We start from the raw sequence: 27,796 nt of genomic DNA on the forward strand, positions 1-27,796 counted from the left end.
ACACACCATTTATGTCACACTGGGGACCAGATGTATGACTTCAGGCATACCAGGCAATCACTCTGTCAACTGGGCTACATCTCCTGCCCTATTTTTCTTTTTTTTTTATAATTTTTATTTATTTACTTAAAAAACAAAACAAACAACAACAACAAAAAAAAAAACAAGGTCTCTGTATAGCCCTGACTGGCCTTGAACTCAAAGAAATCCACCTGCCTCTGCATCCTCGGTGCTGGGATTACAAGGTATGTACCATGATTACTGGCTATTTACTTACTAATTTATTTTTGCAATACTGGAGATTGAACCTGGGGCTTTGTGCCTGCTAGGCAAGCGTTCTACCACCTGGTCTAAATACCCAGACTGACTTTGTTTTTCTTAAACTATTTCACATAAACTTTTAACCAAACATACGCTCCCTGCTTCCTAAAATGACTGAGTTTAGATAAAGCTGAAATGTTCATTCAGTTGACAAAACATAGGCCCCCACTGTGTGCACAGCAAGCCCATCCTCTCTGAATATGAACAGAGCCCATAGCTTGTTCTGGTTGAAATCTCTTCTTGGAATCAGACTGTTCAGGGACATATGTCCTCTCCCAGCATATGTTAGATGCAAATCCCTTTTTTTTTTTTTTAACTGCAGGCAGTAGGATGTACATTCCAGAGTTCTGCACATTAGCCCCAACTCAGAATATCCATTCACAAAGACCTGGTCCAAACCACGGACACCCAGCATGAAGAACCTTCCCTCAGAAGCCAACCGCTGGCCCTGAATACTCACAACACACAACATGCCGAGCAGAGTGTGCTTGGAAAGACTGTCATTTTGAATTTGTTGTAGTTCTGTTCCCCTGCCTGTTTCCTCCATGTTAAAGGGCTTGCCCTTCCTGGGGGCTGTCTCATCTTCAGCCTGTCCGTCTTCCTTTCTCTCCCACCCTGGCTCCCTACTAAAATGCTAGCACCTTGTACCCCCTTTCCATTAAAGTATCTCCCGTCCGTTGAGATTAAGCAAAGCACGCCCAGCCTGCTTCTTCCTCTCCCCTACCTAGTATTGTAGGGACACAGTCTAAGTCCGAAATGTCCACCTTCCTCAGACTCTTGATGCTTCTGCTTATAGGTGTGGCTTCTCCAGCCTACCCTTCCCCTGGCCTCTTTCCTCTACCTAAAGCTCCCCAGAGGCTGCCTGTAGCTTTTCTAATACAGTCCCAGCACTGCCCGTAGAAGCCTTCCTGGTGAGCCTCCAGCGTCCACCTGCCTCTCTCTGTGGGTCTGTCTACCTCATTCATGCCGCACCCCAGACACCCTCAGCCGCTCACCAGAATGCATGCCTTCCTATGTCCTCTGCTGCAATCTATGCTTAAAACACTGTCTCCATTCTCTGGTCTACATGGCCCTCCGTACTCACCCCTAAGCAGGAAAGTTAGGGGAGCATGTTCCCTAAGATGCTTTCTCCGGCTTCTGAGACAAGATGAGGTGCCTCTCTCCCGTGGTCCCCACACCCTCAACTTCCTCCATCCTCACTGTGCTGAAATCTACATTCTTTCATCTTAATCTCCTACAAGACTAAAGATTTGCAGGCCAGTCTCGTTGTCCATGATGTCTTATGTCCAATACATAATACAGCTCTGCCTTATGTCCAATACAGCACAGTACCTTAAACATTGGTTGATGAATGAACTGCTGACTGGATCTGGGGGAAGAGTAGCAGTGTTCTATTGTCCAAGTGACCCTCAGTTCAAAGCATGCTTTAAATGTGTGGGTTCCTGGCTTTTGTTTGTTTGTTTGTTTTTGTTTTTGTTTTTTCGAGACAGGGTTTCTCTGTGTAGTTTTGGTGCCTATCCTGGAACTTGCTTTGTAGACCAGGCTGGCTTCGAACTCACAGAGATCTGCCTGGCTCTGCCTCCCGAGTGCTGGGATTAAAGGCATATGCCACCACTGCCCGGCTATGAACACCAAACTCGTATCACCAATTTTCTGATTGGCATCCCAACACTAAACCTCCAGGGTTCGATGTCCAAAAACAGACTTCTGATGGCCCTTGACAAATTTGCTCCCTCCCAGCTCAGTAAAGGACAACATTCTTCTAGTTCTCTTCCCAGAGCACACATCCTTGGAAACATCCTTAACTAATTTTCTTCCTCCCTTCATCCCTTCCTCCATTCTTTCCTTCCTTCTTCTCTTCCTCCCTTCCTCCATTCCTTCCTTCCTTCTTCTCTTCCTCCCTTCCTCCATTCCTTCCTTCCTTCTTCTCTTCCTCCCTTTCTCCCTTCCTCCCTCCCTCCCTCCCTTCTTTCCTATCTCAAACTCTGTAATACATTTTTTAAAACAATCTGTCGTTACTATCTGCCTAATGTCCTATTTCCAGTACGCTTCCCTGAACCAGCCACCATCTCTACTTCCTGCCTCCCTCCTGTCTCTGTTGCCTCTCCATAGTCTATGCAACACCCCAGAAAGTACGAAGATCCTTCAGATCATGTCACTCTTCTGCTCAAAACCTCCAAGGCCTCCTCCATCCACTCACTACAAGGCCATGTGATCTTGGCCCCAAGGAGTTCTGGCCTACCCAATAACATTGGCCCCTTGCTGTTTCTCAAATCAGCCCCCACCTTGGCCTTTCTGAGACTGCTTATTTAGACTCTAGAATGATCTTCCTCTAGACATCTAGTATTTAACTACATCTCTGCTCACACGCATGAGACATTTTCCTTCCAACATATCTAAAACTCCACCCACCACCACCCCATCCCTTTACCGAGGAGTAATCTCTAGTCTTTGCACTCATTACCACTGACAATCTGTCTCCATCTGCTTGGCTACAACTTCAGTGAGAACAAAGATTTTATTTGTGCTATGTCCTCAGCTTCTAGGACAGTGTTCAGCATTTTGTAGATACCCATTAAATAATCAGAAATCAAGGATCTGGTTAGTCCATCAAAAAGGTACTCATGGGCTGGGGAGGTGGTTCAGTAGTTAAAACACAGGCTCAGCAAGCATGCAGGCTAGAGTCTAGATGCCCAGCACCTATGTAAATGCCAGGTAGAATTGGTGGCCTGCCCGTAATTCCAGCCTCTGAAGTTTGCAACAGATTTCCCAGAGCAAGAAAGCTTGCAATACTAGCTATATTGGCTAGTTCTGAGTTTGATTGAGAGACCTTCCCTCAGTGAACAAAGTGGAAGAGAGAGGGGAGATGATTCCTGATCAACCCAACCTCAACCTCAGGCCTCCATACCCATGTCCACACACATACATATGTATTCATGTGCACACATGTACCAAAACACATATAAATGTACATATACACATGGGCACTTCGCACACACATACACACACATGAAAAAGAAAAAAAAAGTGTATGGCAGGGGACTCATGAGTCAAGCCCATCTACAACTTTGACTTCCTGAACACCCTCCAGAATTTAGCTACCGTAAAGCAGAGCATCTATCAGCTCAGTTTTTTGGGCTTCGATTCTTATTTAGTCAAAGTAGGAGCCACTACTGCCTCTTCAATATGCACTTCTAACACAGCTTCCTTTGCGGTCCGTTCAAAACCAGGCTGTGAGTTTCAGATGGAAAGAAGAATAGGCTATTTTTGCAATTGCAGCATTTTTCGGTGCTTTTCTCTAGCAGAGAAAAGTCACAATGTATCTTAGAGGACAAAAAAAAAAAAAAAAAAGGCCCCGCACCTATCCCAAACATTTCTCACTCTAAGAAGTGCAAGAGTCAGAAATTCTAAAGAGAGAGCGGCTTGCAAATGCACCTGGGGCAAATGGCAGTTCTCTCTGATCTACTTGTCCTAAGGCTTTTCTGGAGGAAGTAGGTTTCGCATTCCATGGCTGGAGGATTGATAGGTTGTGAGGTTGTTCAAAGCTTCAGGGTATCCCTGAAGTACCTGGCTTAGATCTGTGCAATACACTTTCACTCAGACAAACTCCCACACATGTAGACAGCTGGAGACACTCCGGGGCACAAACTCTCAGCTCTATGCCTACTTCCTCTAATCTTCGCAACCGGATCTCAGCAAGAATCCGTACTCACTGAAGGAGGAAAAAAAAAAAAAAAAATGAACACAAGGCCTAAGAACTCTGGGTAGAAGAGGATGTGTAAGCCCAGGCAAGATATATATGCACATATGGTTTTGTCATTTTATGCTTCTGCGGTTTCTATGACACAGGAAATTCATTCTGGACAACCCTGCCTGCTTTCTAGTGAGGGCAGAAAACAGAGATGGAAAGTGGAAGGTCTGTTTATCTCGGCACTTGAAGCACAGTGATAAGATCCAGAACAGGACTGTTTTGAAGGTGGCTGAACTGTGGCTCCCAGGCACATCAAGTCCCTAGGGAAGTAGAGAAGACCAACAGCCTTCTGGCTATCTGGACGGCTGTCACCCTGGAGCCTCCCAGACACAGGCATGTTACAAGTAACAAAAACACTGATTGAATTCAACTTAATGAATGCCACTGTGTACTTCCCAGTGTCACCAGGGGCTTCTCTGTTATAACCCCTGCAGGAAGAGTCTTCTCATAGAAGACCTTAGTGAGGCCTAGGGCAGCTTTTCCCACCCCCAAGGGAAATAAGTCAGAGCTGTGTAAGGTATCACAACATAAAACAAGATGCCTAGGCCAAGATGGTTTGGCAGGTAGAGGCACTTACTGCCAATCCTGGTGACCTCGAATTTAATCCTTGGAACCCAAATAATGGGATATAAGAGAAATGACTCCAGCAAATTGTCCTCTGACTTCCACTAACAGGCCATGCCATGTGTTCACACGCAGGAACACACATACAAGGTTAATTAGTTTTTTGTTTTGTTTTATTTTTAAGGTGGCTGCGTTGTTTTTGGAAGTGGTTTGTCTCCCAACCCCAGTGTGCTAGAGCTAAGTTCCCGGTTTGACAATAATAAGAGGTGGAAGAACCTTTAAGGGGTGGAGTCTCCCCTGAAGAAATTTATCCTGATCTACAAAAAGGGTAGAAACTTTTTCCAATAAATTATTTAATCTTTAAAAATTGCATTCGAGGAGAATCTAAGTTTTAGACAACAGTGTTTATGCTTAAACTCAAAATTTAGGTAAGAAAACTGGGTCTTACTTTAGGTTTAAAGATTTTATTTTAAAGTGTGTGTGTGTGTGTGTGTGTGTGTGTGTGTGTGTGTGTGTGTGTGCAGTACCCTTAGAGGCCAGAAGAGGGCGTCAGGTCCCTTGGAGCTGGAGTTACAGGTAGTTATGAGCTGCCCAACATGGATGTTGAGAACTAAACTCAGATCATCTAGAAAAGTAATAAGCACTCTTAACCACTGAACCATCTCTCCAGCCTGTTTGTTTGTTTCTTTGTTTTTGAGAGTCAAACACTTTCCCAGAAAGCTGTCTTAGCCTCCTAAGATAGCTATCACCACACTGATTCTCTTAAACTGTAATTCATTAGACATTAAACCACATCCTGCTTTAGTAAACCTTCTAATACATTGAGATAGAGGCCCTATGAATTATTAAAGTCCTATTCAATTACCCATTCGTATTATCCACCTGGGAGCACTCTGATTTTCCAGAGCTTGTCTCCAGCATGGCCAATCTCACAATGTTCTCACTTATAAACTGTTGATTTACCAAATCCCAAACCTCCCTCTCTCAGGGCATAATGAACTGCCTCAGTGCCTCCTGGGGAACAAGAGCAATGGCTAATAAGGAAGTATTCTCTGCTTTAGCACTTCAGGGTAAGGGTGAGGACTTTAGTCCATTCCAGATGGTTGGAGGGTGTTATCCCTCTCATATTTCCTATTGTAGGTCCTACTTACCTCATGACCAAAGCTAGTCACCCAAAGTCAACCTCTAAGGCTCACTAGCCAACTAGTTTACAACAAATACTAAAAGCCAGGAAATGACTAGTATATACTTTAGCATTAGCTAGCCCATTTCCAATGAGCAAACCCACCACTAAGTAACTTCAAGTTATTAATGTCTTCCTATGTATCTCGGCGTGGTAGAGCATAACTCTCCTGGCACAGGATCATCGTCTTCTGGAGCTGGAGGGATGACGCTGCAGCTCAGAGCACTTTACTGTTCTTCATTTTCCCACCATCATGGTATACACCTGACCCCATTGGACTAGTCCCAGGTTTCTCTCACGAAGTTTCTGGAGCTGGGTGGTGGCACACGCCTTTAATCTCAGCACTTGGGAGGCAGAGGCAGGCGGATCTCTGTGAGTTTGAGGCCAGCCTGGGCTACAGAGTGAGTTTGGGAACCTGATGTTTCTTTTTCTTTGATCTACTCTAATCGGTTGGCTCAATAATAAATATGTGAGGCCTTCTTTAAAAGACCGTAAGATAACACTTTTGCATCCTCTTTTTCAATCTGTATTTGTTACTGTGTGTGTGCATGTGTGTGTGTTCAGGCATGCACACATGTACCACCACATGAGTGTGCAGGCCAGAGTTCAACTCTCACAAATCAGTTCTCTCCTTCTACCCCGGGGTTGTCAGACTTGCTGGGCAAGTGCTTTTATTTGCTGATCCATCGTGCCCACCCGTTACTCCCCACCCCAATACAAAGTCTCATCTATTCTCATGGTTGTCTTTCAACTCCCTATGTAACCAAGGATGGCTTTGAACCTCTGTTCCTTCCTCCTGCCTCCACTTTGCAGAATGCTGAGATTACAGACATGCAACATCACACCTGGCTTATGCAGGCCTAGAGCTAGAACCCGGGGCTTAGTGCCAATTAGGCAGGAGCTCCACTGAGAAAGCTACATCCTGGCTTCTCTGTTGACTCCTTGATGGGAAGAAGCCAAGGAGCAATTCTATTGCACAACACGAAACAACGCTTCCAAAAACCCTCTTTCCAGATTCCTCTCCACAAAACGAAATCCCCACATCTGCTGCTTCTCTCCGCCTCTCTTCCTTTCTCTCTCCTGCTGTCCTAGGCCTTTCTCTGCTCACTTGCCCCCCTCCCCCCATCTCCTCCAGGGACAACCTGCCTTGTGCAGAGAAGCTTTTTCAGGGACCTACTCTCACCAGGCGGAGGAGGCTTCTCCCCCAGAGGAGTCAAGGAGTAGACAGGGCTTAGTATTTTAGACATCTCAGGTGTTCAAATTAATTCATTAATTTTAGATTTATTATTTGTTTGTTTATTTATTTATTTATGTGTCCGACCATTTTGACTGCATGCCTGTGTGTGTGTGTGTGTGTACACCACGGGTGTCACATGCTCTGGCACTGAGGTTTTGGCTGGTTGTGAACCACCATGCAGGTACTAGAAACCGAACCCCTGTCCTTTGCAAGACAATAAGCACTCGTGACCACGGAGCCATCTCTCTAAAGTCACCATTTCAGCTTTGTTTTCTCTTGTAAACTTTCATGCCCATAGCAGATTAGTGGGTTTCCAAGGAGTACACACAGCCCCCTTCTCCCCACCGGCCCTCAGAATGGCCATTGCTGACAAAGGATATGGAAAAGACTATCCTCTATCTATGCTCTTTATGGATCACTGACACCCTTTTCCTTGGTGGCCTGCCCAGCTCTTCCTCACTGGAACTATTCAGGAACAAGAACAACACATCAGGGACTCTTGGTGTCTAAGATTTAGTGATTACAAATGTCCATGCTTCTATCTATCCTTCAGCTATAACCAACTAATAATTGTTATCAGACTTCCTCCCTCCCTCCCTCCCTCTCTCCCTCCCTCCCTCCCTCCCTTCCTCTCTGTCTTTTTTTTTTTTTTATGTCCTTAAAAACCAAGTAGTCTCATCTCACAAATCTATCTTTGACTGGAGACAGAGCTCAGTTAGCCAAGTGCTTGCCTAGCATCCATGAAGCCCTGGGTTTGAGCTCCAATGCCACAGAACCAACTAAGATGGTGCTCGCCCATGGCACATGGGAGATGGAAGCAGGTCATCATCTATGGCCATGAATCCAGTTCAAGGTCAACCTGAGATACATGAGAGGCTGTGTCAATCAAATAAGATGAATGATGGATGTAATCAATTAATAAACTTGGCCTTAGCAGTCTTAGCAAGGAGTGGTGGCATGTGTCTGTAATCCCAACCCTGGGGAAGCTGAGGTGGAAGGTCATGCATTGCAGGTCAGCATCAGACTGAGCTATTTAGCAAGACTCTTTAAAAAATACATAATTTCATCCCAGCACTCAGGAGGCAGAGGCAAGCAGATCGCTGAGTTCGAGTCCAGCCTGGTCTACAGAGTGAGTTCCAGGACAGCCAGGGCTGCAGAGAGAAACAAAAACAAAAACAAACAAAATACATAAATGAAAAAAGTCTAGAATCTCAGTCTATAGTATATTCACAATTCAGACAATTGCAGGATCCCAGGGTTAAGTGTTATCTATGTAAACCTTAATTTGGGCTTGTTAAAGTGTGTCCTGTTTGCAACGGCAGTAATGCTGAAGGATTGGACTTGCTCCTTTCTGTCTAACCCACATCCATGGGACACACACACTTGGCATGACTCATTACGGGAAGTAGAACACTTAAGAAGTGATAGTTGTGGCCGGCACCCAACTTCCATTATTCTCGGAGGGAAAAATAAACTCCGTGCCAAACTTATTAGTCAGACTTCTTTTTAGAGATAAGTAAGAGGAACTCGGTTTATGCTAGCTTAAGCAAAAAAAACGCAAACTTGCTGGCTTTACTGAGAAATTTAATGTGCCAGGGATTGCATTCAGGGCCTTGCACATGCTGGTCAAGTACTCTAACATGGAGCCAGACCCATCCCCAGCCCCTGAGAGCCCAAGTTTAAACAACCTTGTAATGATTGAGTTTTCCAAATTTCTCATGTCTGTTTGCTCTATCTTAGTAGTTCCATTTATTTTTTCCTACCTCAAAAGGGCCTCCCTTCCCCCAAAGGACTTCCTTCATATACTTGGGAACACGGTTTGTTGGCAACTCCCAACTCCAACATCTCAACTTAGCAACTCTAGCAGAAAACAATCTTTCTCTCCCAACCACCTCCTGTTGGTCACGGGGGTGGGTGGGGGGGACTGTAATTGACTGCTGAGATAAAATGTCCCACCCCCTTGGCCACGGATCCCAGAAAGGGTAGGATTCTATGATCATAAAGCCAAATAAAACCACAGGGAGAGCTGGCTCAGGGGTTAAGAGGGCTTGCTGCTCTTCCAGAGGACTAGAGTTCAGTTCCCTGCACCCACATAGCGACTCACCACAGCCTATAGCTCGAGCTCCAGAAGATCTCACATCTCTGGTCTCCGCCAGAACCTGCACTCACATGCACATAACCCACACGCAAGCACACATACCATCTAAAATAATAATAAATATTTAATAACTAACCCCAGGGAACAGAGGAGTGATGTCCCAAATGCAGACACACCGGTGACAGAACATCACACATCCTCACACAACGGGGTCAGCGCCTTTAAGAAGTCAAAGGCCTCCTATTCGCGCTTGTTCCTTTGCATTTTTTTCTGGCTTGTGACTTCTGACCAACTAGTATCTTTAAAGAGTTTCAAGTCCTCGGGTATAAAACAGCTACATGGTAGTTATAAATACAGTATCAAATGACATGCGCTACAGTTTCTCTGTGCTCTGTACTTTTCAGATGATAGGAAACTCAGTTGAAGAAGGCATTTGTCCGCGTGAATTAGAAAAACCAAGCGCGCCGGGCGGTGGTGGCGCACGCCTTTAATCCCAGCACTCGGGAGGCAGAGCCAGGCGGATCTCTGTGAGTTCGAGGCCAGCCTGGGCTACCAAGTGAGTTCCAGGAAAGGCGCAAAGCTACACAGAGAAACACTGTCTCGAAAAACCAAAAAAAAAAAAAAGAAAAACCAAGCGCAAGACTGAACTGCCTAGAACAATTCCAAAAGAACTTATTTGTGGGACTGGCTACATGCAGGCATGCAAACGACATGAGGACGAGCAAATGAATCATTTCCTGGATTAAGAAAAGTGGCAGAGACCCACTCATAGGAACAGCACGCAGCGGGTGTCCACCTCTCAGGGTAGCAACGCTAGGCACACAGCTCTACAACCCTACCCGAAAGGATCCAAGTATTTCAGGGCCTAAAAAAACGGTGAGCATGCACCCTTCACCAACTGCAGCACTGTGTGTGTATGAAGGGTGGAAGGCGCACAGGCGAGGAGCTGTGCTGCCGCTAGGAATTCGTTGGAAGACTGCGCTGGGCCCCATCATGCAGCTCCTTTCCAGGCCTGCCGCGGCGCCCCCAGCCCCCAGCCCGCTCCGCTCCCGCAGCGCGCAACTCCGGGCCGCGTTTTCGCGCTCGCTCTCCCGCTCCCCCCCTCCCCTACCCACACCGGGTTACTGCTCCCCCGCCAGGAGTAAACAAGCAGCCGGAGCCCGCAGCCAGTAGGCCGGGCCCCTGAGCCCAGTTTCCTGCTCCAACCCTAGCAACAGGCCCCGCCCCCACGACAGGCCCCGCCCCGCGCGCCTCCGCCCCTCCCTCCGTTCCTTCTCTCGCCCGGTCGCCGAGCCGAAGAGGCCCCCCGCCTTCAGCGAGCCTCCTCCCGAGGGACCGCCCCGCCCACGCGCACGCACCCACGTGACTCGCGCTATGGGCGGGAGAGAAAATGGGCTGGGGGCGTGGCCCAGTCCCGCCCCGCCCCGCCCTGCGGCCTGCGCTGCCTGGCGCTGCTCCAGCCCGCTAAGCGCGCTGGGACTCGGAGCGGCGTGGGTACCCGAGCGGTTTCTGCAGACGCAGCGCCCTCCCCGCTCCATCTTCCCTGTAGCCCCGGCCCGGCTGAACCTCTTAAATTTCCTGCCTGAACCCCAGAATCGACAGCGGTCCTTGAACGTATGCATTCCGGCTACGTAAACATGCCTCCTGCGCGGTTAGGGTGGCTCTGGTTACCCTTTCCTCGAAGGTGAGCGAACTTGAGATTCAGGACTGAGAAAGGAGATCCCAAGTCAGACACGACCTCCTGTTGCTTCTCTATCTGGTCTCTTAACGGCAGCTCAGGGTCAAAAAACTGACCACTCCAAACCCACAGCCCAGTCCAGTCAGCACCCTCTCAGCCTTCGCCTCACCCAGGGACAGCACTTCTGCCAGTCACCTTCAAGGTAGCTCCAGGAGCTAGACACAGCTGGCAGAGAGAGGGAGGTGGAGAACCTTCCCAGCGGTACTTTCTTGTGCCTGTTATAAGAGAAAGGACTGGGCAGGCCAGAATTCCATGGCCTGCTTCTCCACCTACTTGTTATCTTGGCCAAGTCATTTGACTTCTCTCTACTGCATTCCAGAGATGACTTGTAACCTGGATGAGTTGACAGTAACTACCTAACAGAGATGTCGCATAGATTAATGCGGTAGGTCAGGTGTTCAGAAAAGGGCTTGGCATTCAAGTTCATCAAAGAAATCACTAAAGACTGTTCACTGTTCTATGTTGCCTTTTTAACGCGCTTCTGGATGCCTGCCAGTAGGTGCCGCATCCAGACGAGGCTTTGGGGGCCTGAAGCCAAAGTTACCACGCGCAGGGGTGGGGTGTGATGGAGGGACAAACATAAGGTCGGTCAAGCAAACACAGCTTATGACTAGTAATCTTGAGATCTTGTGGGATTGCACCCAGATCTTGTGCCAGCTACAGCGACCGTCCGCCACTGAGCTACATCCCCATTCTCTTACAAATTACTTTGAGACAAGCTCTCACGGTTCACCACTTAATGTAGCCCAGGTAGGCCTTGAACTTGTGACCCTCCTGCCTCAGCCTCCTGAACAGCTGAGATTAGGTTGAACTCCCCAGACCCAGCACCAACAAATTAGAAGGAATGTCCTGTGCGATATGAACCAACTGTGGTACGGAGGGCAGAGGTGTGAGTGGTGGGATGCTGGAACAGGAAAAAGATGGGTTCCTGAGAAAGGAGTTGGCCACAGGCCCAGACAGAGTAGGGAGACCCTACTGGCCCCTGGTATTTTAATCTTGACCCCTCGTTCAGTGAATTCCACAAGAGAGTGTTTGCCCTTAGTCTTTGCTCAAGTTCCTTCAGAACAGAGCCTTTTCTTCTCCTCTGTCCAGCCTCTTTATATTCAGCCCCCAACTCTATCAATGTTTGTTAAATGAAATTTTACCCCAGAGGCTCATCTTAAAAGGAATTTTAGCCGACACAGTTTTAATTACGGTACTTGGCACGTGCATCTCTTTGAGCTTGAGGCCAGCCTGGTCTACATAGCGAGTTCCAGGACATCAAGGTCTACATAAGAGAGAGAGCCTGTTTCAAAAATAGGAGGAGGAGAAGGAGGAGGAAGAGAAGAAGAAGAAGAAGAAGAAGAAGAAGAAGAAGAAGAAGAAGAAGAAGAAGAAGAAGAAGAAGAAGAAGAAGAAAAGGAGTTTTAGGATCTGGAGAGATGGTTTACAGGTTAAAAGCACTTGCTGCTCTTTCAGAAGGACTGTGTTCAGTTTCTAGCATGCATATATGTGGCTTACATGTAACTCTAGTCCCAAGAGATCTGATGCCCTCTTTTGGCCTCTGTGGTCTCCTGCATACATGTGATACACATATACACTCATGCAGTCTCACACATACACATAACATAAAGATAACATACAGATCTTTTATCTGTAGACCAGGCTGGCCTCGAACTCACAAAGATCTGTCTGACTCTGCCTCCCAAGTGCTGGGAATAAAGGCGTGTGCCACCACCACCTGACAAAGATAAATCTTAAACATGTTTAAAGGAACTTTCGTTTTCTTATTCAACGCCAGAAGTATAGGAAGCCAGGAAAGGTATTTGTCTAGGTAAACAGCAAATGAGACACAGAACCGAGTTTCTATTTTTCCACTGTTATTGCCATCATACAGCAGTTAGGAGGGAAGAAAGTACAAAGAGTGGGATTTGGGGCTGGAGAGGTAGCTCAGTAGGTAAGAGTGCTTGCTGCACAAGCAGAGGACCTGAGTTCAAATCCCAGTAACTGCCCCTGTGAACACAGTAAGCCAGTGCTTGGGTAGGGGGTGGAGGTGGAGACAGGAGGATCACCGGGGCTTACCTCTATCTAACCTTAGCTCCAGGTACAAGGAGAGATCCTGTCTCAAGGGAATAAAGCAGGGAGTGATAAAACAGGACATCCTGTGTCCTTGTATGGCCTCCATGCCCATGTATGGACACATACATATACACCACACACCACACACACACACACACACACACACACACACACACACACACACACACACACAGCACACAGGACTTGCAAGAGCTGAGAGCATTCCGACATCAGAAATACCTCAAGAGAGGACCTGGATGGTCCCCATGGATGAGTAAGATTTGGGTGTATGGAAAGAAGACTTTAGAGAGGAGGTGGCTTTTCAGCTAAGGCTGCGACAGATGTTTATAGGGGTGAGCAAAGAAACCAGTTGGATAAGAAGAGAGATTTATGTTGGATCTTAGTAAGACAAGGTGTTGGAGGGTTGTTGAGGCCAAATTTGGAGAAATCCCAACTAATGGGATAAGTTTTGACCTTTGACTGAGTAGCAAAGACCTCCTGAAATGAGTGAACAGGGTGCTGAAGGGTGCTGAACCAAGCCTGGGTACCAGGCGGAGATCTGCCAGCCTAATCTGATTTGCATCTTTTGCAGACAGTTACTTGCTGTATGTCCCTCCTCCACTCACAGGAAACTCTATCAACTAGTTTGCATCTATTTCATCTCCACACAAACGTGATATTTGTCAGGGAGCAGAGAAGGGAGAGGGTGATCAAGAGAAGCAGTATGTCTGCTGAAGACAAGCTCCCTTCCTTGTGTTATCTCAGTTAATCCTCACCTTCTGGAGGGCTGTGTTACTCATTAACTCCCAGAAAGCCAGTCTCTTGCCAGCCTATTGATTTTTTTTATTAGTAATTGTCTTCATCTTTTTTTAATACTTATTTTATGTGTATGTGCCTGAGTGTATGTATGTGTACCACATGCATGGAAGATCTTGCCTGAAGAGGTCAGAAGAGGGAGTCAGATCCCCTGGGAACTGGAGTTAACAGATGGTTGTGAGCCACCATGTGAGTGCTAGGAACTGAATTGGAGTCCTCTATGAGAGCAGCAAATGCTCCTAAACACTGAGTGCTCTCTCCAGTCCCTCACTTTCATGCTTGCTAACAGCAAATGGGCAGGTTGAAAACGGAGTTCAATGATGCCATAGATGTCTCTCCTGATGAAAAATTGGTGGGCTGGAGAGATGGCTCAGAGGTTTAGAGCACTGACTACTCGTCCAGAGGTCCTGAGTTCAATCAACCATCTGTAATGAGATCTGGCACCCTCTTCTGTATACATAATAAATAAATTTTTTTTTTTTTTTGGTTTTTCGAGACAGGGTTTCTCTGTGTAGCTTTGCGCCTTTCCTGGAACTCGCTTTGGAGATTAGGCTGGCCTCGAACTCATAGAGATCCGCCTGCCCCTGCCTCCCCAGTGCTGGAATTAAAGGCGTGCACCACCACCGCCTGGCTTATAAATAAATAATTCTTAAAAAAAAAAATTGGTTATGACATGCTACCAAGGGGTTGCAGCTGGGCAGAGTCCTTAAAAAGGTATTGCTTAAAAAGGTATTGCTTGAGTTAGAGGTGTTGGTGTAGACGTATAATCACAGTACTTGAGAGTCAGGAAAAGGGCTGAAAGTTCAAGACCAGACTGGGCTACACATTGTCAACAAACCAGGGCTAGGGCTGATCTCACTAGTAGAGTATCCTGGGTCTAAGTGTTGCTCAAGGGAAAACTGTTCAACTCTACACTTAATCACTTGTAAATGGTTCCATCATTACTGGAGTTTTTCCATCCATGAAATGCATGTCAGCAGCTGTACGAATGGAGGGCACTTCTCAAAGCCCACTTCCCATAGCTGTCCCAGCGGCAGCATGTACAACAGAAATGGGGAGTGAGTTCCACAGTCACAGATCTGGGAGGTAGGGGAGCTAGAATTCAAACCAACGTATCATCCATTCATTTGTGCTTTCATTCATGCACTGGTAGTTTTGTTTGCTTGTTTTTGTTTGGAGAATCTTGCTATAAGCCCAGGCTAGCTTCAAACTCGCCGGTATTCCTCTCAGTGCTAGGATTACAGGAATGTGCCACTGTGTCCAGCTTCAAACCTATGTTTGATGCCAAAGCCCACACCTGCTGCTTTTCACAAACCTCTAATCAGAAGACACAGGCATCCCCACTCCCAGATTCTGTAGGAGTGACCTTGCTGGGCTCTCAGTTTTAGAAATATTTTTACAACCCCGATTTTTCTCTTTTTTTTTTTATGTTTAGTAAGAGGAAATCCACATCTTGTATCTTGAGAGTCAGACAAGACTGGGTTGGAATTCTATTTTTGCTTTTTACCAGCTAGTCCCAGAGGCTAATTAAATGGAGGCATCTTAAGCTTCAGGGCCCCTCACGTGCATAATAAGCCCCTTGCAAGCTGCCTACCCAGTCTCAGACCTCTCATTTTGCATTATTGTCTTTAAAGAAGTCTCCAACGATTGTGTGTGCGTCAGACCCCAGACAACTGGACCAGCCCCAAGTGGATGGCCTCCATTGAGTTACTCCCCAACCCTGTTTTCACAGCCTGGACTCTGGTCTACCGGCTGAACATCCAGTTGGTGAAAAGTGCTAGAGACGCTGCCAATAGCCTGAGGAACTGGATCTCAGAGAGCTGGAGGCCTGGCCAAAGGTCGCACAGCCCCAAGGACAAGAGAAACTTCTGACTTATCTCTTTACTTAGCAGTTAAGTCCCAACCACTGAAGTATTTCTGCTCTGAAAGGTTAGTAGTTCCTTATAAAAAGGATGTACTCACACGAAAATAAGTCAGTCTTTTTATTTTGCTTCTCAATAGCTGCTATTACTTTTTTTATTTATTATGCATACAGTGTTCTGCCTGCATCCCTGCAGGCCAGAAGAGGACACCAGATTTCATTACAGATGGTTATGAAACATCATGTGGTTGCTGGGAATTGAACTCAGGACCTCTGGAAGAACAGCCAGTGCTCTTAACCTCTGAGCCATCTCTCCAGCCCCATGCTATTACTTTCTAATGGGACCTGTTGAGTATTACACAATTTCCCACACCTTACCATCAGATTGCACAGAACTACTGTCATTTCCTTTTCCCCCACAGGCTTTACACGGTGCTTGCATTTTAACACAGCATCTACCAAGACCTAACTCTGTGAAGACTTCACACCATCCAAATGAACTTAATGCAGGCTAATTCGGAAACTGCACTTCCTTTACTAGGCCATGCCCATTATGGCAGATACCAGGTATCATTGTATTTTCCTGAGTATTTATAAAATACCCCAGGTGCTGGCCAGTGGTGGTGGTGGTGGTGGTGGCATATGTCTTTAATCCCAGCACTCGGGAGGCAGAGCCAGGCGAATCTCTGTGAGTTCGAGGCCAGCCTGGTCTACAGAGTGAGATCCAGGACAGGAACCAAAAACTACACAGAGAAACCCTGTCTCGAAAAACCAAAAAATAAAATAAAATAAAATATCCCAGGCTTGGTAAAGACAAGATGATCAGGAATTCAAAGTTATCCTCCACAATAGATGAACTTTTAAGCCAAGCAAAGCTACAGAAGACCCTATCTAAAAGAAATTATAATTCTTTTTTCAGGCAAAAGGACACAAGTCCTGAAAGAGGATATAAACCATTGTTGACCTAGTTTCAGGTCAGTCGTGGTGTGTGTATGTGTTGCATAAGTGAATACAATGTGATTAACAGTGTGTGAAATCCTGCATAAAGCTCCATGGCTTCTCAACCGCCATTCTAACTGCAGAGACATTAAGTGAGATAAGAACTGGACAAGTGTTTGAATGGCTTCCTAAAACCAGTTCTGTGGTGTTTTAATTTTTGAGTTAATTGGAATAAATAGTTAATTTTATTTATTAATAAAATAAAATATAAGGCCAGATACAGTGGTGTACACCTTTAATCCCAGCACTCAGGAGGCAGAGGCAGGCAGATCTCTAAATTCAAAGCCAACCTGATCTACAGAGTGAGTTCCAGAACAGCCAGGGATACTCCTGTCTTAAAAAAGCCAAATCCATACATAAATAAAATAAAATATGAGCTGAGTGTGGTGGTACAGAGGCAAGCAGATCTCTTTGAGTTCAAGGCCAGCTTAGTCTACATAGTAAGTTCCAAGCCAGCCAGGTTTACATGGTAAGACCCTGTCTCATAAATTAAAATATTTTGAGGTAACTATGTAACTTTGTTGTAGGGCCCTAAGGTATCTCACAATTTGGGGAAGATTGAGTCAGATACTGTTAGAGATGATTTCAAAAACAACTAAAGGACAGCTTGATTATCTCCAGCAGGATGGAGCAGGAGAGGATACTGCCATATTGCCCTGAGCATGCTCCATCTCATCTGGTCCTGGAAATGACCAGGTCTGGGACTTGGATGGGAGAGTGGAGGAGAGATATAACTGTATGCACCTTTGTTCATGGCCTGCCACAATGTCCATGCTCAGCCAGACACAGGAAATCTTCCTGAAGTCTCTTTTCCTGGTACACCCTGCTCCCCTTGCTTGGGTTATATTTACATAAAACATCCACAAAGCCAAAAACAATGCTGGATTGTTTGGAGGTCTGGACTTGCATCCTGGATCTGCTACTTAGGTTGTCTGACACCTTGGTTATTGCCTCTTTCCAAAGTCTCTTCCAGCTTTGAATATCTCTGGATCTAGGCATCTGCCCTCAGACTCTCCTCGGTAGCCTTTGACTTCACCCCGGCAAGAGACAAGGAACTGTTTCTTCTGGGGTGCACAGCCTCATGCTGTCTTTCAACCCGGCAAAATTCTGGCTCACGGCAGGCATGTCTCTGAAAAGAAGGAAGAAATAGCAGTGACAAGAACTGCTACAGAGAGGTGCTGGAAATACTTGCTGATCTGAGGAGACTTGAGATTCGGTCTGGGAAGGCCAGCAAACCGTACCTCTGTGATAAGCACACTTCTTCATATGTATCCTACACATTAGTGTTTTCAAAGATCCAGAAGTCACCGCTAGTGGTTTATGCCTGTATTGCTAACACTCCAGAGCCCAAGGCAAGAAGATGGCAAGGTTGAGACCAGCCTCAGCTATACAGTTACAGCAAGCTCCAAATCAGCCTGGGCTTTATAGCAAGACCCTATCCCAAACGAAACAAAATAAATCATTTGTTAAAGTCAGGAAAGCAAATTGTAGAATTGAAGTAATATTGAAATTATAAAACACCACATTATACAATATTTTATTTATTTAATTTTTGTTTTGTTTTTTGTTTTCCGAGACAGGGTTTCTCTGTGTAGTTTTGGTTCCTGTCCTGGATCTCGCTCTGTAGACCAGGTTGGCCTCAAACTCACAGAGATCCACCTGGCTCTGTCTCCCGAGTGCTGGGATTAAAGGCATGCGCCACCACCGCCCGGCTACAATATTTATTTTTTAAAATTTGTTTTTAGGGCTGGAGAGATGGCTCAGTGGTGAAGAGCACTCACTGCCTGCTCTTCCAGAGGTCCTGAGTTCAACTCCCAGCAGCCACATGGTGGCTCACAACCATCTCTAGTGGGATCTGATGCCCTCTTCTGGCATAAAGTTGTACGTGCAGATAAAGCACTCATATACATAAATAAATAATAAAATCTTCAAAAAAAAGAAAAATAATTAAAAAAAAAAAAGATTTGTTTTTATGTGTATGAGTGTTTGCCTGCATGTAATTCTGTGCACTGTGTATGTGTAATGCCTGAAGAGGCCAGAGTAGAGTGCCAGATTCTGTGGAACTGGAGTTAACAGGCAGTTCTGAGCTGCCACCTGAGTGCTGAGAATGTAACCCAGGTCCTCTGAGCCAGTATTAGTTTTGAAGCCCTGTAGAGACTACCTTTCCACCTATGGCTTTGAAGTACCAGCCCCTGGGGCGTGGCCTCGGGTTACCCTTAAGACCTGAGAGGCTTGTATGCTGCTCTTCTCTCCCTCATGGGCTTGGATGGTGCGGGACTAACTCATCAGGCAGAAGAGCGTGGGACAGGGCCTCAGCCTTCCAGGACCCTGTGACGATTCGGATGACTCGCCTATTCTGTTTAGTGAGTTGTCTTTTCCAATTTATGTCCTAATAAATTCGTTATACCCCTTAAGCAGACTCCCTTGGATTTCTCGCTATAAAGCCCTGACAATAAACCCCAGCAGTGTGAGCATGCTATATGCTTGCAATAATGTCTTAGAATAAAATTTAAATCACTTGGGGAAAAAATTAAGAGACTAGCTATATGTAAGCTTTGAGTCTGGGCAGGAAGGAAGAGGCGTTTTCTCTCTGCATGGTTTCTTTTAAGTATTATTTCTTTGAAAGATGTCCTTTGTGACACTGCCCTCTCCCTGTCTCCCAGTCAAGGGTCAGGTGATTAGCCAATCCACAGCCATAAAAAAGTCAGTTTATCAGGAAAGTTTGCAAGTTAAAGGCAGAATCTAGCAGGGCAGTGGTGGCACACGCCTTTAATCCCAGCACTCGGGAGGCAGAGCCAGGTGGATCTGTGTGAGTTCGAGGCCAGCCTGGTCTACAGAGTGAGATCCAGGACAGGCCCCAAAGCTACACAGAGAAACCCTGTCTTGAAAAAAACAAACAACAACAAAAAACCCCATAACAACAACAACAACAAAAAAGAGGCAGAATCTGCATTACTCAAGATTCTTGATCCCCTTAATAACCATTCTGAGTATAGAAGGACCTGTCCCTGCCTAGCCTAGGGCTCCAGAAACCTATCTGCTTAGATCAGGAAGTCAACCTCAGGATTGCCCAGAGCCAAGGAAACAGCCAGATCCCTAGGCTGCATATTCTAGCAGAGGAAGCTCAGGGCTGCCGGTGGTCTAGCCTGTGACATATAACTAGCTCAGGGCTGCCGGTGGTCTAGCCAGTGACATAACTAGCTGGGTGACCAGATGGCTTCTTCTGCAAAATGTTGAGCAGACAGTAGACAGTCCTTGTAACTTGAAAAAGCCACTATTCCCTAATTTGACAAGCACAGAGGAAGAGTCTGAAAGAAGGAACAGCAGGCCCACCTAGAAGGGTTGGCCAGAGTCATCTTTTCCCTTTCTAAATGTGAAGGGGGGGAGGGGTAGAGGCATGCACCCATGAGTGCAGGTGCTCAAAAAGGTGAGAGGTGCCAGGTGCCCTGGAACTGCCGTTACACATGATTGTGAGCCACACGTGATGTGGGCAGGTGCTGGGAACTGAACTCCGTTATTTAGAGCATCAAGCAGTCTTAACCAGTTAGCCGTGTCTCTAGCTCCAGAGCAGTCTTGAAAAGCATCAAAGGGCTAGGGACCCAGACAGGAGGTGCCTTTCGAGGACATGAATGTAACTGATTTCTTTTCTTTCTTTCTTTCTTTCTTTCTTTTTTTTTTTTTTTTGGTTTTTCGAGACAGGGTTTCTTTGTGTAGCTTTGGTGCCTGTCCTGAATCTCACTCTGTAGGCTGGCCTCGAACTCACAGAGATCTGCCTGCCTCTGCCTCCCGAGTGCTGGGATTAAAGGCGTGCACCACTACCGCGGCCAGCGTAACTGATTTCAAGATCAAGGCAAAACAGGGCTCCATGTGCAGCCAGGGAGCTATATTTATGGTTCCGAGCAAGCAGGCCTGATTCTGGGGTCACCTGAGAGAAACCCTTGGGGTGTTGAGTGTGCAGCCAAACAGGAAAGTGAGTACTCTGAAGTAAGTTGTGCTGTGGCCATTTGGACACCGTGTATAATGGTTTCCCTGAGACCAGCCCCCTCCACAGAAGCTAAGAAAGCCAGTGCCCCTGCCACCCAGGGTTGTATGACCCCATCAGTGGCCAGGAGTGTGCAGGCTGGTTCTCATGAGAGTAGCCTAATGCAATGCTAGGCCAGCATGCTGCCATACTCCTGTGATCCCAGCCTTAGGGAGACTGAGACAGAAGGATTTTATGAATTCCAGGCCAACCTGGGCTTACATAGAACCAGGCTAGGCAGAACTACATAGCAAGATCAGGTCTCAAGAAACTAAAAAAGCCAAGACAACAATAAAAACAACAAACAAACAAAACCTTAAAAACAAACAGCCCTTTAAAAAAACAGAGAAAAAAACCTTAAAGGTAACACTGCAACTTCAGGGTGTTACCCAGAGTCCTTTTGACTACTCAGGTTTGGATAACAGGTTCTGCACCGTGATTTTCAACGGGCCTGCACCAAGTGGCAGCCTGGGACTATCTTCCCAAGGGACCCTTTTTGAACCGGTTTCACAATGTAGCTCAGGCTGTCCTTGAACTTGTCCTTCTGCCTCAACCTTCCAAGGGTTTGGATTATAGACCTGAGCCACCACATGGCTCTAAGGGGCTCTTTGTGATTTTTGTTCCTGTTTTTTGAGACAAGGTCTCCCTACACAGCCCTGGCAGTCCTGACCTACCTAGACCAGGCTGGCCTCATACTCAGGAGGGATCCACCTGCCCCTGCCTACTGAATGCTGAGACCAAAGGCTATGCCACCAAGGGACACCCGGCTCCAAGGGACTTTTTTTTTTTTTTTTTTTTTTTTTGGTTTTTCGAGACAGGGTTTCTCTGTGTAGCTTTGCCCCTTTCCTGGAACTCACTCTGTAGCCCAGGCTGACCTGGAACTCACAGAAATCCGCCTGTCTCTGCCTCCCGAGTGCTGGGATTAAAGGCGTGCGCCACCACCGCCCGGCTCCAAGGGACTTTTAATAAGGTAATTATTATGATTATTCAGCATGTAATCCATGACTTCTTTTTGAGACTGACCCCATGGGAGCTGCTGAACCTATTAGCCCAGCCTGCCCGGTCTACTGGGAACCTGGGAGGGCCAAACTGGAACCCAGGCCTGCACTTGGGGGCCTTGGGAAACACTGTGTACTGCCTCCTCCTTGCAGGCTTCAAAGTACTGATTTGATGATACGATTTTAAAGCTCCAGAGAAATAGATAATGCCCGGAAAACTGAAAAACAAGAACTTGTCAAAGGTCACCATAGTCAGAACCCATGAATTTAACTGTTTCCTTCTTTCCTTCCTTCCTCCCTCCCTCCCTTCTTTTTCTTTCTTTTTAACTGAGGCAAAGAAGGAAATGTTTGGGAACTACAAAAGGCCTGGTTGCTATTCCAAGACCAGGTCCCTTTCCCTTATCAGTATCCACAGGGACACAACCACAGAACAGTAAATTCTCGAAGCTTCCTGCACAATAATCTTAGCATAGAACCATTTACCCATATTTAGGATGTGTTTAAAGAAATGGAAGATGGAAGAGAGTAAACACAAAAGACAAAGTTAGGTGTGGGGTGCCTCATGCTTGTGATCCTAGTACTAAGGAAGTTGAGGCAGGAGAGTGGCTACAAAGTCGAGGGAGGGAGGGGAGGAAGCATCGGCTGTCTCAGCCAGTAAAGGTGCTTGCCCCCAAGCCTGGTGAATTGAGTCTGATTTGCGGAGCCCACGTGGTGAAAGGAGGCACCGACTCCTGCAAGTTACCCTATCACCGCCACGCAAGCCACCTCCCTCGACAAATTAATTAAAAATATTTTAAAAACAAAAGAGAATAAAAAGCAAGACACTAAGTGGTTTATGCAGAGTTATCAAGTATGTAAAAAAAAATAGACACGTCAAAACATGAAACATTCCAGTAAATGAATTTGATTTGGGGAAGTAAGATTCTGGGGGCTTTATTTGAGGAGGAATCTAATTATTCACACATTTCCGTGTTTTCCAGTTTATACCCTAAGATATCTATTACTTTGTAAGGTGGTGGGCGAGGCTGAAAATGTCCCAAACCTCCTGCTTCCTTCCCAGTTCACTGAATCAGGAGAATTTTTTTTTTCCAGGACCCATCTGAAAAGTCGTGAAGGTTGCGCGGGACCTTTGGGCACACAGACCCTCTTGGGGCTGCAGTTGGAGAAGAGGCTGGACCATGGGGAGGCAGGCGGGATCGCGCAGGTCTCCAGCGTTCCTCTGCACACAGTGGGCCAGGGATCCTCGTCCCACTGGCTGGGTGGGGGCCGTGACGCCCGGCCTGGTCGCGCGAGGCTCCGTAATGAGTCGCAGCCACAGTGGGGCAGCCTTCGCTCCCGCCCAGCCACGAAAGGCTCCGGCCAGACTTGCAACACGATCGCCCCCATCACGATCCTGGCATAAGGAGCCTCCTGGAGTCCCGTCCCTTTCCCTCCAGCCCAGTCTCGGTGCGCCGAGAAGACGCGGAGCGCGGACGTGCCTGGGCCCACGGAGGCCCCTGCGCTACCCCGGGGCCCGCCCTGCCGGGGTGAATGGGTGGGGGTGGGGAGGACATCGGGCCAATACAGGGTTCCAGAGGCGGACTGCACGTTCGGGCCCCGCGGCTGTGGCGCCGCCCTGTGCCCACACGTGGGCGTCTGTGCGGACCGCCAGGAATACCCAGGTCCCCAGAGCGCAATCGCCCAAGGCGGCCTTGGGACTAGGCACCACGCCAGCTTTCCTTCAGTGCCTTGCCTCTCATGGGCCGCCCCACCACCCCCCTTGCCTGGCCAGTTTCGGTCTCCACTTTGTTTCCAGCCCAAGGCTAAATCTGCCTTCTGAAGGCCTTGAACCCATCCTTCACTGCTATCTGCAGTCCACCCCCTCCCTCTTACTGGAACATTCAGCACCTTCCCACTGAGCCGCCCTCTCAGCGTCAGCCAGAAACGTTCCCAAGACCAAGAATAGTCCACACCTGTGCCTTCACCCCGGCCGGCTGTGGAACTTCCAGGGCCCAGTGCAAAAGGCAAGGCGCCCAGGGCCCCTTGCTCAGAACCTGAGTTCCTAGCAGGAGACAGCAGAGTATTGACCCAAACCCAGAACCCTTCAAGGGGACCGCTCACCCCTGCTTCGGAGCCAGCCAGTCAGCCTTGCCATGAGGTCTTCCACTCTCGAGTGGGTATTAGTGAAGGCATGGTATACGGACAAATGACCTCTCCATTGTGGCTGTTGTTTTTTTGTTTGTTTATTTATTATTATTATTATTTATTTTTTATTTTTTAGATGGGTTTTCTCTGTGTAGCCCTGGAACTTCCTCTATAGACCAGGCTGGCCTCGAACGCAGAGATCCACCTGCCTCTGCCTCCAGAGTTCTGGAATTAAAGGCGTGCACCTTCACCACCTGGCTTCAGGGAAATGTTCTTGCCATCAAGCCTGAAGACCTGCTGTGGAGGTGAGAGGACAACCTGTGGGAACTGGCTCTCTCCTTCTACAGTGTGGGTCTTAGGGTTGAACTCAGGTCCTCAGGCCTATCGTCAAGTGCTTTTACCACTGATCCATCTCTCCTGCCCTATTATCATTATCATCATCATCATCATCATCATCATCATCATCATTTTGGCGGTGCTGGGGTGGTACCCAGGACTGTGAATATTTAAACAAATGTGCTAGAACTGAGCAAAGAACCCAGCCCAAACATAGGCCTTCACACTTCTCCCCTTCTCTCCCCTCTCCCCTACCTTTTTCTTTCTTTCCTTTCTTCTTTGAGCAGAAAAGCAGACAGAGCTCAGGGCCCTCCTAACAAATGCCTTGCAAATATAGAGGAAAAACGCACCAGTGAGGCCAGCCTCCCCCAGAGCCTTTTAAAATGCTTCCTCACAAGTCATTCCAGTCCTCCCTTGTGGGGAGTGACCTGGCAGACACCACCTTAGTCAAACCATGGAAACCACAGGTCCCGAGATGAGTGGCCCTTGTATGCCACTTGACAGGACACAATGAGAAATGACAGTGTAAACACTGTGATGCTTCGTCTCAAAGAAGCATAGCCTGGGCTAACCACAATGAAATACCAAGCAACTCCAAACTGAAGAGAACGTGAAAAGCCAACACAATTGTGAACATTAATGTAACTTGAGGAACTGCAACATGTGACCTCAGGAAGGACCCTATTGAGACCACGGGCAACACTTGAATGGAGCCAAGTGTGGTGGTGCATACCTACAATCTTACAGGAGCTCAGGATCAGCCTCAGGGACATACCAATGTATCAATTTCCAGGCTAGACTAGGGTATGAGACAAGCAAACAAAAAACAATTAAAAAAAAAACTTGACTAGGCTCAGGACAAAAAGAATAAATAGAGGCTAGAGACATGGCGCAGTGGTTAAGTGCATTGGCTGCTCAGGCAAAGGACCTGGGTTTAGTTCCCAGCACCCACATAGTGACTTACAACCATCCGTAATTCCAGTTTCAGAGGATATGCCGCCACCTTCTGGCCTTTCTGATCACTGCAGGCAAAACACTCATACACGTTAAAAAAAAAAGAAAGAAATCCTTAAGAAAAAACAAAACAAAACAAAAAACTAAAATTCACCACCACAAACTCCCCATCAGTTTTTCCTCTAGCTCATGTCAGCAGAGAACAGTGTTCTAGTCACTTAACTTAAACACCTGGGGGTGGTCTTCCGTGTTTCTCTGGTCCTTCTCAGTCCAGCCCCTGAATCCTGCCAATTCTGGATTTGTAATCCCTCTCTCTCATACCTTCCTCCCCGCCCCCCCCCCCCCCCCCCCCCCCCGCCCATACCTGCCTTTTAAATTAAACCTCCAACTCTTAAAAAAGGATTCAGCCTAGCTCACATAATAATTCACAGAGATCCGCCTGTCTCTGCCTCCCAAGTGCTGGGATTAAAGGCGTGTGCCATCACCATCTGGCTTCACATAATTTTTTTTTTTTTTTTTTTTTGGTTTTTTCGAGACAGGGTTTCTCTGTGTAGCTTTGCGCCTTTCCTGGGACTCACTTGGTAGCCCAGGCTGGCCTCGAACTCACGAACTCACAGAGATCCGCCTGTCTCTGCCTCCCTAGTGCTGGGATTAAAGGCGTGCGCCACCACCGCCCGGCTCACATAATTGTTTTAAGGAGGGTCTATAGAGGAATGTGTATGCATTGTGTAAATACAAGATCTGATTACTGTATCTCCAGTTTGGATTACAGCTATTTACCACTGTAATCTCCTAGTTGGTTTTCTCAGCGCCTATTATCAACCTGTCCTGTATTCAGTTACCAGAGTCATTTGCTTAAAGGCACTCATCATCCTTTGGGGACCTTGCTTGCTATGGTCCATGCCCAGACTTAATCTGTGACTTCTGGGAATGTTGTGCTCTTTGAATTGAGCGAGGTGGTCTGCCCTCCTATCAAATGACTACAAATTGTGTCCCCATTTCATAGAGAAAGCAAAAGTTAATGGATAAAACTCGCTGGGTTTGCTGGGCAGTGGTGGCACACACCTTTAATCCCAGCACTAGGAAGGCAGAGCCAGGCAGATCTCTGTGAGTTCGAGGCCAGCCTGGTCTACAGAGCGAGATCCAGGACAGGCACCAAAACTACACAGAGAAGCCCTGTCTCGAGAAAAAAAAAAAGAAAGAAACAACAACAACAAAAAACCCAAACTTGCTGGGTTTGAAGATGCCCCCCACCCCACCCCTGATTCTTGTTTTTCTTAGTAGTGAGGACCCACCCTTTGATCCACTAGCATTTGTAGATGACAAAAGGAATGAGCCAGTAGCATATAAATAATAAATATTTGGCAATAGCAGATGAAGCTTTATTCGGAGGCTTGGTTTCTTTCTGGGCATGTGTTAGTAGTTGTGATTTTTGTAATTCATGTCAATTATATGGTCAGTTTCCTTCTTGAAAAGTATTGCTGTTTTTTGAAGATGAAATGAAACATATCAAAATTTCATCGTGAACAAATTACAGGAAACATGTATTCCAAATAAACACCAGAGTCATGTATCCAGGGTTCCCCCAACTTTTCCATCACCACTCCCATTGACTTCAAAGTGTTTCAACCCCTGTTCATGTTTGCTGGGGTGTTTTTGTTGGGAGTTGCTGAGATACGGTCTTACTGTGTAGCCCTTGCTGGTCTGGAACTCTTTATGTAGACCATGCTGGACTTATTAAAAATATACATGCATGAGGCTGGAGAGATGGCTCAGCAGTTAAGAGCACTGACTGCCCTTCCAGAGGACCTGGGTTCAATCCCCAGCATCCACAGGGCAGCTCACAACTGTCTGTAACTCCAGTTTCAGGGAACTCAACACCTTCACACAGACATACATGCAGGCAAAACACCAATTTACATGAAATAAAAATAAATACGTTATTTTAAAAATACAGATGCTAGCCAAGTGTGATGGCACAGAACTTTAATCCCAGCCCTTATGGGGCAGATGCAGGTGAAACTCTGTGAATTCAAGGCCATATGTACGTGCGTGTGTGCATGCGTGCGTGTCTGTATGTATGCATGCTAAAGGCAGATGAGGTGAGATGGCTCAGCCTGTTAAGGTGCTTGCCATGTGAGCCTGGTGACCTCAGTTCAGCTCCTGGAACTGCTGTGGAATAATCCTCTTGTACACTGTAAAGATTTGTCACTCGAATTGGTTTAATAAAATGCTGATTGGCCAGGAGTCAGGCAGGAAGTACAGGCGGGGGGAGCAAACTAAGAATGATGCTGGGCAGAGTCAGGAGTCATCAGCCAGATGCAGAGGAAGCAAGATGAGAATGTAGTACTGAGAAAAGGTACCAAGCCACATGGCTAAACAGAGATAAGAATTATGGGTTAATTTAAGTGTAAGAGCTAGTTAGTAATAAGCCTGAGCTACCGGCCAAGGATTTATAATTGATATAAACCTCTGTGTGATAATTTGGGAAGCAGCTGCTGGGTATTTGGGAGTTGCCAGTGGGACAGAAACTTCCACCTTCATGGAACCTATGGTGTAAGGAGGGAACCAACTTCCAAAAATTGTCCTCTGACTTCTAGTCACATGGACACGGTGTGGCATGTACATGCATGTGCATGTGTAAGCAGATGCATGCATAAGCATACACACACACACACACAGTGTATTAAAAAAACATTATGAGCCGGGCAGTGGTGGCGCACGCCTTTAATCCAAG

The 27,796-nt window shown here is 46.8% G+C and overlaps 2 protein-coding genes across 4 annotated transcripts in view; both read right to left on the bottom strand.

Annotated features, from left to right (window-relative positions):
* Positions 1–27,796, bottom strand: part of Znf395 (zinc finger protein 395) — an 83,430-nt gene that overhangs the window by 44,886 nt on the left and 10,748 nt on the right. The window lies entirely within an intron of this gene.
* The window catches only part of Fbxo16 (F-box protein 16), a 91,677-nt gene that overhangs the window by 505 nt on the left and 63,376 nt on the right, over positions 1–27,796 (bottom strand). The window contains exon 9 of one of the 2 annotated variants that reach the window (XM_052732928.1): positions 15,732–17,755. The exons of the other annotated variant lie outside the window; for it this stretch is intronic. The gene's annotated coding sequence lies outside the window, so the exon portion shown is untranslated. Of the gene's footprint in view, positions 1–15,731; positions 17,756–27,796 lie in introns of those variants that run through there. 2 annotated transcript variants of the gene reach the window in all.

This window comes from Peromyscus californicus, unplaced genomic scaffold (genome assembly GCF_007827085.1).
Source record: "Peromyscus californicus insignis strain IS unplaced genomic scaffold, ASM782708v3 Scaffold_12__1_contigs__length_115047231, whole genome shotgun sequence".
NCBI classification, from domain to species: Eukaryota; Metazoa; Chordata; class Mammalia; order Rodentia; family Cricetidae; genus Peromyscus; species Peromyscus californicus.